Here is a 13,417-nt window from a genome sequence, read left to right as displayed (position 1 = left end):
TGAAATCACCTATAAAAGAGTTAGAAGGATTATATAGAAGATCATATTATCAATAATTTATCAATATTAATCGAGTTGAACCTTACCTCAAACTTCTTTCTCATTTCCCTTGCTTTTTCAATTCAACAAAAATATATAGAAGGTGGTTTAAAGTAATGACAATGATAGCCTCACTTTTCTTTGTTTTTAGTATTATATGAGTTGTATCATATTAAATTCTAATTGAGTGGAAAATGACCTCAGTCCTTACGTCACCATAGAAACCAAGTGTTTTGATTGAAGAACTTGACTTGGACAAAAAAGAAAAAAAAAAAAGTGTGGATAGAAAGGCCATAACTTGGCTCTAAGTCAAGGTCAGTAAGATTAAGATAAACATGAAAATTCATTTATGAATTAAAAAAATTGTATTCATTCTAGACGCTAAAAAATCGTAATTGGAAGAAACAAAAAATGTAAATCAAGTTATTAGGAATAAGTCAAGAGCTTAGGTAATTTAGCATACAAAAATACTATTAAATCTATAAGATTGTTTGGTGGTGTAATTTAGAAATTTATAGCATTATTTGGCCTTTTTATTTGAAAACAATTTTTAAAACCAAAGTTAAATAGAGAATAATTTCTAAAAAAACAAATAAAAATTAGTTCCACTTGTTTTTAAAAGCAAAAGAAAACATAAAGAAATAAAAAATAATTTAAAAAAATCATAAAAACAAATTGAGTAAACAAAATCTCTTTCTTTTTTCATTTTCTCTTCACTGATAAACACCAAAAAATCATCAAATATGATATTTCTCTTAATTACACATAATTTTTTATTTTCTTTTACTTATCTAAAATTTTTTTACTAAGCAAATAGATTCCAACTCAATTAATATTAATATATAGGATTTATTCATTTTTAAAAATAATTTGAAACTCAAAATCAATCCAATTAATACTAAACAATCATCAAACTCAAATCTAATCCAATTAATATTAAAAAAATTCATGAACCAAAATTTATTATGAATAACTTTTCTAGTTTCTTCATTACACTTGACTATATTTTTATGAATTTTTTTTCTAGGAAAATAAAATTTAAATCTAGTTAGACCTAATGCTTCAATCCTTTATTGAATCTAATAATTTTTAAAAATAATTTCAAACTCACGTAATGACTCAATACATAAATTTATAGACAAAATTGGTATATAATGACTCTATTCTATTGTTTCTGTGCAAGACTATAATTTTCTTTTTCTTTTTTACTAGATAAATAGACTTCAAATCAAGCCATACTTACCTGCTTTGGATTTTTTTTAAAAGTTTATTACTGTCAAGAAAGAATTTGGGACTCAAAAAGCAACTCAATCACCACAAAAAATTCATAGACTTTAGTTTAAAATAACTCTTGTTTCTTCTATGCATATAACTATAATTTTATAAATTTGCTCACTAGATAAATGGACTTCGAATGAAGTAAGACTTGTGTTCAATTTGTTAGTGAGTATAATAATTTTTTTAAATAATTTGAAACTCAAAATAGACCTAGTAAGTACCAAAAAATAATAAATGAAAACTGATTCAAAATAAGTTGTACTAGAAAATAATTGACCAAAGCTGGCCTAAAATGAATTTTGATTCCCTTATTTCTCCTTTGCATATAGCTATATTTTTCAAATTTTCTCAGTAAACAAATATATTCCAAATCAAGTACTATTTTAAACTTAAATACTCCTCTAACTCCAAGGGTTGTGTTTAGAATGTGACATGTTTATAGAAAAACCTTAAGAAAATGATTTTTTTAATTTAAGTTCTTTTACATATTAAATAACAATTTTTTTTCATAAATATTAAAATAGAAAAATGTATATTAACAATTATATGCTTGATTAAAAATATGCTTATAGATTAGCTCATTAGTTTTATCTGACAATGTAAAATGAGTGCTATTGAAGAGAAAAGATTATTATTAGTTTTTCGGTTTATAAAAATGGTGAAAAATAGTCTTAAAAAATAATATTTAAGGTTTAAGGATAGATTCTACTTTTGAATCTTGTTTTGCCAAACTTTTTATAATCATTTATGTGTTTTACATCATATTAAATGAAGAATAGCAAAAATAAAAACAAGAATTGAAAATCTTCTCATCTAATACTCAAAACTTAGAATTTTCAAAAACTATTATTCCAATCACAAGATGCTAAAATCTTGTAAATAGATACTCATATGAAATTTCAGTGAAACTTTATTCATATAGGATAGTTACTAGGGTAGGCAAAATTTCTTTTACGTCACTTACATAGGTAAATTAATGGAAAGTTGTTGCCCACTTAGAAAATAATAAAAACATTTACTAGTTTTTTTCATAAATGATGTAGAACAGATGATAAATGATTTACCACTTAGAAAACCACTCAATATGTTAATTATAAGTCTTACAAAATTAAAGGTTTAACACAATCACAAATAATCTCTCAAAGAAAATGTTAAAAGGAGTTACAATGAAATTCACCTTCAATAATTAGGGTCATTTGATTGAATCCCATTTTTTCTGTCTTCTGATCTCTCAAGCACTAAAAATTAGACTTGATAAATCTTGTTTTCCTTTTCTTTTTCCCTTTTTTGGCTTCTAAGAAAACCAAGTTAATTTTCTATATTCAAAAATTCAAAATTTGATATAGCCTTGATTTGTCCCATTGTGCATCACCCATAGAAAACATTTTCTAAGTCTTCTTATCTCTTAAGCATAAAAAAATAGACTTGATTAGTCTTGTTTTTTATTTTTTATTTTTTCTTGGCTTATAAGAAAATCAAATTAATCTTCTACAATGGAAAATTCAAGATTTCATATATACTTGACTTGGGTCTTGTCCCACTATGCATGACCCATAGAAAAGGCAAAATAATAAAGACCTCACAACCATATTGAAAGTGATATGTTTTAAAATATCAAATCCATGAAAAATATTGTAAGTAATACATAAGTTTAATATTCTCAAATTATTATAAATCACGCAAGTCTAACTTGGCCAATAATAATATAAAATTAAAGATTTATTATCTACAATTATAAATTATGCAAAATTATTTTAAATCGAAATATGCCAAAATAAAACCATTAATATAATTACATCCAATTTATTTTCCTATACACACATAATAGATTAAACAATATATTTGCCTTGCAACTTAAATAATCGTTTTCAACTTCAAAGGAAAAATGGTATTAGAAAATAATATGATTCAAACCACAAACTCAATTCCTTATTCCCAACTAATGAGAAAAATACGAATGATATAACCTTATGATAATAGATTAGTTTCTTCCAAAATTATTTTTTAGTATACAAATATATAACAACTTAATTTGCCTAGATTTAATCATGGACAATGAATAACCATTTAAAATCAAATAATAATAGTCCTTTTTTTTTCTTGATCATAATCTACAATAAAAAATATTTATTTTGAATGAAGTGTAGACCACGTCATAAAGTTTGTCAAGTCAAATGGATGATAAACAACCATTTAAAATCAAATTAAAATAGTTATATTTTTTTCATGACACATCAATTTTGTATTAAGTGTTTATCATGTTGTTTGATTATGACCAATGACAAAGGAACTTTATTTTCTATGTAATGTTGATCACATTATCAAATAAAAAAACTAATACGTGTTCAAGTAAACATCCTCCAAAATTTATTTATTTTTTTTAAAAAAATGTTTGTATCTTTTTCATGACCTGTCAATTTTGTAGGAATTGTAAACCATCGTTTGTTTGATCATGTCCAATGATAAAAAAAACTTTATTAATTATGTAGTGTTCACCATATTATCAAGTCAAAAAGTTAATTCGTGTTTAAGTTAAACATCTTCTAAAATTTTTAAAAATAATAATAAAAAAAAAGTTTGTATCTTTTTCATGACCCATTAAGTTTGTATCTACAATTATAAATTATGCAAAATTATTTTAAATCGAAATATGCCAAAATAAAACCATTAATATAATTACATCCAATTTATTTTCCTATACACACATAATAGATTAAACAATATATTTGTCTTGCAACTTAAATAATCGTTTTTAACTTCAAAGGAAAAATGGTATTAGAAAATAATATGATTCAACGCACAAACTCAATTCCTTAAATCCCAACTAATGAGAAAAATACGAATGATATAACCTTATGATAATAGATTAGTTTCTTCCAAAATTATTTTTTAGTATACAAATATATAACAACTTAATTTGCCTAGATTTAATCATGGACAATGAATAACCATTTAAAATCAAATAATAATAGTCTTTTTTTTTTCTCTTGATCATAATCTACAATAAAAAATATTTATTTTGAATCAAGTGTAGACCACGTCATAAAATTTGTCAAGTCAAATGAATGATAAATAACCATTTAAAATCAAATTAAAATAGTTTGTATTTTTTTCATGACACATCAATTTTGTATTAAGTGTTTATCATGTTGTTTGATTATGACCAATGACAAAGGAACTTTATTTTCTATGTAATGTTGACTACATTATCAAATCAAAAAACTAATACGTGTTTAAGTAAACATCCTCCAAAATTTTATTTTTAAAAAAAAAATATTTGTATCTTTTTCATGACCTGTTAATTTTGTATGAATTGTAAACCACGTTTGTTTGATCATGTCCAATGATAAAAAGAACTTTATTAACTATGTAGTGTTCACCACATTATCAAGTCAAAAAGTTAATTTGTGTTTAAGTTAAACATCTTCTAAAATTTTTAAAAATAATTAAAAAAAAAAAGTTTGTATCTTTTTCATGACCCATTAAGTTTGTATCTACAATTATAAATTATGCAAAATTATTTTAAATCGAAATATGCCAAAATAAAACCATTAATATAATTACATCCAATTTATTTTCCTATACACACATAATATATTAAACAATATATTTGTCTTGCAACTTAAATAATCATTTTTAACTTCAAAGGAAAAATGGTATTATAAAATAATATGATTCAACCCACAAACTCAATTCCTTAAATCCCAACTAATGAGAAAAAAATGAATAATATAACCTTATGATAATAGATTAGTTTCTTCCAAAATTATTTTTTAGTATACAAATATATAACAACTTAATTTGCCTTAGATTTAATCATGGACAATGAATAACCATTTAAAATCAAATAATAATAGTCCTTTTTTTTTTCTTGATCATAATCTACAATAAAAAATATTTATTTTGAATGAAGTGTAGACCACGTCATAAAATTTGTCAAGTCAAATGGATGACAAATAACCATTTAAAATCAAATTAAAATAGTTTGTATTTTTTTCATGACACATCAATTTTGTATTAAGTGTTTATCATGTTGTTTGATTATGACCAATGACAAAAGAACTTTATTTTCTATGTAATGTTGACTACATTATCAAATCAAAAAACTAATACGTGTTCAAGTAAACATCCTCCAAAATTTATTTATTTTTTTAAAAATATTTATATCTTTTTTATGACCTGTCAATTTTGTATGAATTGTAAACCACATTAGTTTGATCATGTCCAATGATAAAAAGAACTTTATTCACTATGTAGTGTTCACCACATTATCAAGTCAAAAAGTTAATTCGTGTTTAAGTGAAACATCTTCTAAAATTTTTAAAAATAATAATAAAAAAAAAAAGTTTGTATCTTTTTCATGACTCATTAATTTTGTATGAATTGTAAACCACGTTGTTTAATTATGATCGACGATAAAGGAATTTTATTCTATATGTAGTATTAACCGCGTTATTAAGTCAAAAAACTAATTCTTATTCAAGTATAACATCCTCAAAAATTTAAAATAAATAATAATAAAATAAAATACCTTGACTCCATCATTTTTCTCATTAAAATCATTCTTCACCTTAAAAATAAGGTAAACAACTTCATATCTAATTATAATATAGGATAAAAAGAATTATTGAATAGTGATCAAAACATTAATTTTATATCATAATACAAAATTAAAGGAAATAATCAATCGATCAATAAATGAATTGATTGTTATCTTTACCAACATGTCTTATCCTACATAATAGTTTTTCTTTAAATAAAATTAAAAGAAAACTGTCAAATAATACTATAATAAAGGGAATATCAATCTTGGTCCACATGACTACTATTGTTTAAATAGAATTAAAATAAAAAATAGTGAAATATATCAATAATAAAGGAAAAATACTTGCACAAAAAGATAGCATTTTAAAAAAACATTAAAATATTACCAGAATAAAGGGAAAATACTTGTATGAACTAGTTTATCTAAATTATATCTTGACTTGGATCTTCTTTTCTCATTAAATTATTTTTTCTCCTCAAAATTAATAACTTAATATTTAATAAATAGAGGAAAACAAATATGGCAACCATACCATTAACTTTATTTTAATGTATAGAAATGAAGATAATTATTGGATAGTCAAGAAATAATAATTGTTTTCTACCTTGTAGACAAGGTTTTTAGATAAAATGAAAAGTAATGAAATAAAATGTAAAGTTATGAAATAAAGGAAAAATGCTTAGAGAAACTAATTTTTATAAGGTATCATTAATGATTCCATATTTTATTTGTCATGACTTTAATATATCTATATATATATATATATATATATATATATATGAAGTTAAGACTATATTATACATCCCAAAAATCATATTGTACCTTGGTTTTTCTTTTTCTCATAAGGTACAATTTTTTAAAGTCATACATTCCATAAAAGATTGGCTAATTTCTTTAGTGTTTAAGCTACAATTTCTTTTCCTTTTGCTACAATCTATCTAGCATTGAAGTAGGAAAAGAAAAGAACAATTGATATTGTTTGGTGGAAATATAAGCACCTTGAATTAGGTTAGTATTAAATTAAAGCAATTGAGTCCAAACAAATACCAATTCAACTTAGAGTCACATAAGATTAAGTTTCCATATAGAAGAAAATATAGTATCCTTTAGTTAATCATTATATCTAGACAATTTTGCAGACATAATGTACTATCATTCTTTTCTTCTTCATCTATGCTTTAAACATGTTTAACATTTGTTTAAAATCTCAATCGAAATTTATGCAAATATATCATTCAATTTGAGAGTTCATATTCCAAATAAAAATAAAATTTTTTAATTTGTATATTCGTATACATACTTGAAAATAGACTCAATGTGAAGAATTAAGACTAAATTTTAAAAAATCAAAATAATAAAACGTCTAAAATCTTTTAAGATTTGAGGAGCAAAAATGTTCCCCCAATAACTATCATCTCCTATTTTGTGATATACGGCATTATTACTTAGCCAATTTAGGCACTAAAGTTTTTTTTTCTCGTTTTTCAAAATATGCACACATATATTATAAATATTATAAAAGATCATACAATTGTATATGTGATAGTAAGTTTAGAACAAAAATCTTAATATACAACATCCATTTGAAACTTGAACATGGTTTAGACATAACATTATTTCAAAAAATAAAAAATAAAAAATTAAAGACTATGGTATTATTTGTTTTTTTAACTTAATACCGAGACTTTATATGATTTTCTTTTAACTTTCTTTTCCCCTCATTATGCATTTTTTTTTTAAAATTACTAAATAAAATAGGTTAAAATATTTTGCTTTTTAATACATACTAAAAATAACTATTAAAACAATCCAAACAAGATCCCAGCATGACCCACACCCTATTAATACTTACCACTTTACAAAAATAAAATAACAAAAGAACAATCAACTTAATAGTATTAATTAATACTATTAAATTGTATTTAGAGTGAAATTAAGTTCTACTTAAATTTAAATTAAAAAAACAAATACCACCTAAATTGAAACAAACTTTTTATTGTGTCAATCTAATTCTAAACATCGTGTTTTTAGACATCCAAACATATCATATGAAAATGAATACAAGTGTATATATAGAAGTTTTCCAACAAGTTTGCTCCAAAAACCGTAATAAAGAGGTTGATTTGACACTTACAAGTAACCTTACTAGAAAAAAAAAAAAAAGTTTACAAACTCAATTGAAGCGCCATATATTGTAAGGGTAATTTTATAATTTATCCTACCAACAAACATACAAATACATACATACATACATACATACATATATATATATATATATATATATTGTTAAAAATAGATTTCATTGTAACAGGTCATATGGAAAATGTTGTGAAGTGGCATACATAAATTTAAATGGCATATATAAATTTAACCTTGCAATACAAAAATTTGAACATAACCAACTATAATAGAAAATCAATCATTGATCATTTTTAACTTCAAAGGAAAATGGCATTATGATTCAACTCACAAACTTAATTCTTTAAGTTCCAACTAATAAAAAACATACGAATGATATAATCTTATGATAATAGATTAATTTCTTCCAAAATTATATATATTGTTAAAAATAGATTTCATTGTAACGGGTCATATGGAAAATGTTGTGAAGTGGCATACATAAATTTAAATGGCATATATAAATTTAACCTTGCAATACAAAAATTTGAACATAACCAACTATAATAGAAAATCAATCATTGATCATTTTTAACTTCAAAGGAAAATGGCATTATGATTCAACTCACAAACTTAATTCTTTAAGTTCCAACTAATAAAAAACATACGAATGATATAATCTTATGATAATAGATTAATTTCTTTCAAAATTATTTTTTATTATACAAATATCTAATAACTTAATTTACCTAGATTTAATCATGGACAATGAATAATCATTTAAAATAAAAATAAAAATAGTTCATTTTTTTTCGATCATGATCCATAATAAATAATATTTATTTTTCATGAAGTGTAGACCACATCCTAAAGTTTGTCAAGTCAAATGGATGATAAATAACCATTTAAAATCAAATTAAAATAATTTGTATTTTTTTCATGACACATCTATTTTGTATAAAGTTAAGACTATATTATACATTCCAAAAATCATATAGTGCCTTGGTGTTTTTTTTTTTTCCTCAAAAGGTGCAATTTTTTAAAGTCATACATTTAAAAAAAGATTGGCAAATTTCTTTGGTGTCTAAGGTACAATTTTTTTATTTTTTTCCTTTTGCTACATTCTATTTCAAATTAAAGTAGGAAAAGGAAAAAACAATTGATATTGTTTGGTGGAAATATAAGCATATTGAAGTAGGTTGGTATTAAATTAAAGCAATTGAATCCAAACAAACACCAATTCAACTTAGAGCCACAGAAGAACACAAGATTAAGTTTTCATATAGAAGAAGATATAGCATCCTTTGGTTAATCATCATACCAAGATAATTGTGCAAACATAATGTACTATTATTCTTTTCTTTTTCATATGTGGTCTAAACATGTCTAATATTCGTTTAAAATCTTAATCTAAATTTATGCAAACATATAATTCAATTTGAGAGTTCATATTCCAAATAAAAATTAAATTTTTTAATTAGTATATTCATATACATACTTGAAAATAAGACTCAATTTAAAGAATTAAGACTTAATTTAAAGAAATAAATAAAATAAAACATCTAAAATCTTCTAAGATTTGAGGCAAAAAAAATGTTCACACAATAACTTCCATCTCCTCTTTTGTCATATACAGTATTATTACTCAGCCAATTTAGGCACTAAAGTTTTTTTTTGTCTTTTAAGAGATACACACATGTATTATAAATATTATAAAAGATCATATAATTGTATATGTGATAGTAAGTTTAGACCAATTGAAACTTGAACATGGTTTAAACATAACACTATTTCAAAAAAAACTTTAAAGATTATGGTATTATTTGTTTTTTTAACTTAATGTCGAGACTTTATCCGATTTACTTTTAACTTCTTTATTTTCACTTATTATGCATTTTTTAAATTCTTTTAACTAAATAGAAAAGGTCAAAATATTTTACCTTCCTAGTACATACTAAAAATAACTATTAAAACAATCCAAACAGGATCTCAGCATGGCATCATTAATTCTTGCCACTTTACAAAAATAAAATAACAAAAAAACAATCAACTTAATAATATTACTTAATACTATTAAATTGTATTTAAAGCGAAATTAAGTTCTACTCACATTTAAGTTGAAAAAATAAAAAACAAACACCACCTAAATTGAAACAAACTTTTTATTGTGTCAATCTAATACTAAACATCGTGGTTTTTAGACATCCAAACATATCATATGAAAATGAATACAAGTGTACATATAAAGGTTTTCCAACAAGTTTGCTCCAAAAACCATAATAAAGAGGTTGATTTGACACTTGCAAGTAACCTTACCAGAAAAAAATAAAAGGTCTACAAACTCAATCGAAGCACCATATATTTTTTTTTGATAGGCAAAACACACAAAAGACATATATTAGAAAAGGGCACCTTGAGGCTGACCTAAAATCATACAGGGAGTATACAAGAGGCGCCAAAGGGCACAAAAATAAGAGGAAATACAATACCAGCCCTCAACTAGCGCCTAGCCAATCAAAAAAACTGAGTAAAGAGAAAAGACCATCATTTACAACCGACTTAGTCCACAACCAAAGGTTACATACAAAAGAATTTTTCAACCTATGCATCGAAAGCTCCTCATTATCAAAAGCAATCTTATTTCTCTCCTTCCAAACTGCCCAAAAAATACACAAAGGGGCTGCCTTCCACACCTTTTTGCGCTTCTTGCCCAAGTTAAAGCCACACCAACCACTCAAGGTATCTCTAACCGAAAGAGGAAGGACCCAAATAACACAACAATCAATCGAAGCACCATATATTGTAAGGGTAATTTTATAATTTATCCTACACACAAACATGCAAATATATATATATATATATATATATTTGATTGTTAAAGATAGATTTCATTGTAAAAGGGTCATATGGAAAATGTTGTTATGTGACATATAAATTTGACCGTGTAATACAAAAATTTGAATGTAAGCAACTATAATAGAAAATCACTCATTGATCATTTCCATGGATGCTAATAAAATTCTAGGTAATAAAGATATCTACTATCAAAGTCTAAAAACAAATATCAAATTCAATTTCTCAACACCTTGTTCATATTTATGACCCTAAAAAGAATTCTCCAACTTTATCATTGCTAAGAAGAAGCAAAAGATATCAAACTTCCAATAAGAAAAGGCCAAAAGTACCACAAGTTTCTAGTTCATTCTTCTTATGAGCTCATTGGTGTAATTTTCACGGTTTCCAGCATCTCCTCCTTCAACATAGTGATTCCTCTTCTTCTTCAAACCACCCAATGGTGCCTTCAGCTTAAATGGCCATAGGAAGTCGTTGACCTCCCTAAAATGAGGTCCAACAGTCATGATCTCATGAATAAGATCTTCCATGCAAATAATCCCAAACTTCCCCAAAGCCTATCATTTCAGGGGCAAACAAATGAACAATCACTTATAGGTAAACTCCAACTACAAAACCCTGTTTGGATGCCAGGAAAGTCGAGAGAAAAAAAAAAAGGAAACTGAGATACTGAATTCTCTCGGTTTAAATGAGCATTTTCATTCGTTTAGGAACCAAACCAGAACAGCATAAAACATAACAAGATCAAAAGTCTTTCAACTGCTATTCTATTTTCTCGGGAATCAAACAAGAAACAATCACTTCCACCAACTTCATTCGAGTAGGAACCAAAACAAACCCCCATAAACCGTAATAAGATCCAAAATTATGCATTTCCTACCATATTTTCTAAGGAACCAAACGGAAAACAGCTTCTACTCACCGAGAGTGGCCGCTGTGATCAGTGGAGTAGATAGGAGTCTTGAGAATCAGAAGCAATCTGAAAAGAAGGAGAGTGAAAAACTAGGGTTTTGTAGGGTTTGTTTGTGGCTTTGTATTCAGTCATCCAACGGCTCACATTTCTTTTCATGGAGAGATTAGATCCTGGCCGCAGGATCTAGGGATTGGATATACAAATGTGTTCGTCGGGCCTCAAATGGGCCGGGTCCCGTATCCGAGTCCGGATCCATTATCTTGTGTATGGATCTGGGTATTGATCGGCCCAAATCTCAAACCCGCTCAACTTAATCAATTTGAATAATCAACTCATTTCAATTTAGCCCAACTTAATCAGAAACTATCAATTTTCAACCCGATGCGAAGTTGGGTGGATTTCCAATTTAATCAATTTCACTTTACTTAAGATTATAACATGATCCGATTAATGTAAAAGTCTAGCATCCATAACCAATCAATCCCTCGGTAAAAGAACTTTCAAACAATTCCAATTTGTCTTGCAAAATTTTTAAAAAAGAGTTTTTAACTCACATTTGAAAAGCAAGTTTTTTAGTTAGAGTGTTGGTGACATACTTTTATTTGAAATATTTTTTATTTTTTAAGAGTGTGTTTGACAGTAACTATGGAAAGTATTTTTAGTATTTTTAACACTTGAAAATTTTTATTTTTCAAGTATTAGACATAGTAGAAACAATTTTTCGAATCACTGCAAAACGCGCTTTAAGTGTTTTTAAGAAAATTACCTTTTAAGTGTTTTTAAGAAAATTACCTTTTAAGTGTTTTTCCAAAACGTATTATAAGTTCCTAAAATTTATCAAATACTTGATTTATTTATTTTTTTTCAAAAACACCTTTTAAACTAAAAGTGATAAATTAATCTTTGATCTCCATTATCACCAAAACATATGCAGGATATAATTATGAATTCACTTAGAACATGCATTTATTCACATGAAACATACCCGAATCCATTTCTGAAGTTTGGTTGAAGATGTATGGATCTTCTAAGGCCGAGGAGGGTAACCACCGTCACTGGATTCTCTCTAGCAATGGGAAGCGGGAGAGATTAGGGTTCTGTTCTATTCAAAAATGTGATATCCCAAAATGAACAGAACCTTGACCTTTTATACCCTCCTGCCTTAGGGACCATACCCATTGGCTATTGGGCCTCACGGGTCTTAGGCCCATTATCCAAGACTCGTGATGGCGTTTGGGCTCTACACATAGGTGGCCCATACTCTTGAACGAACAGAAAACAAATTGAAGAGGTGAATAGCATAATCATGAATTATTGTGAAATATGTGAGTCCATATCTTAACAATCTCCCACTTGGACCACATATATTACAAAACAATGTTCATGATAGTACTTTATTGAGCTCATCTTGCTATTCTATCTTAATATCCTTAAACAATCCGGTCTACTAATTATGTTAACATAGGATCAAAGCGGCCTTCGTTAATCATAATTTAACTAGACCCATCAATGATCACAACATTAACAAAATTAGCAACATAGATCAAGTATGGATGTGTAGCATGGAAATTACATAGAATGTGATCTTTAATATGTCTATTTCCAATTGGTCCTACTTTATGACTAAAAATAATCAAATTCCACTTTCAACACTTGATGCTAAACTGCTT

General features: G+C 25.9%; 1 long non-coding RNA gene across 1 annotated transcript; it reads right to left on the bottom strand.

Annotated features, from left to right (window-relative positions):
• Nucleotides 1–10,987: 10,987 nt before the first annotated feature.
• On the bottom strand, nt 10,988–11,833 carry LOC117922420. The gene is made up of 2 exons (XR_004652489.1): nt 11,757–11,833; nt 10,988–11,391 (listed from the first exon to the last, which is right to left on the bottom strand). It is a non-coding gene; the product is annotated as an uncharacterized LOC117922420 (long non-coding RNA).
• Between the last annotated feature and the right edge of the window lie 1,584 nt (nt 11,834–13,417).

Source organism: Vitis riparia, chromosome 9, assembly GCF_004353265.1.
Source record: "Vitis riparia cultivar Riparia Gloire de Montpellier isolate 1030 chromosome 9, EGFV_Vit.rip_1.0, whole genome shotgun sequence".
Classification (NCBI taxonomy): domain Eukaryota; kingdom Viridiplantae; phylum Streptophyta; class Magnoliopsida; order Vitales; family Vitaceae; genus Vitis; species Vitis riparia.
Note: the sequence above shows the minus strand (reverse complement) of the source record. Positions and strands in the feature narration are given on the sequence as shown.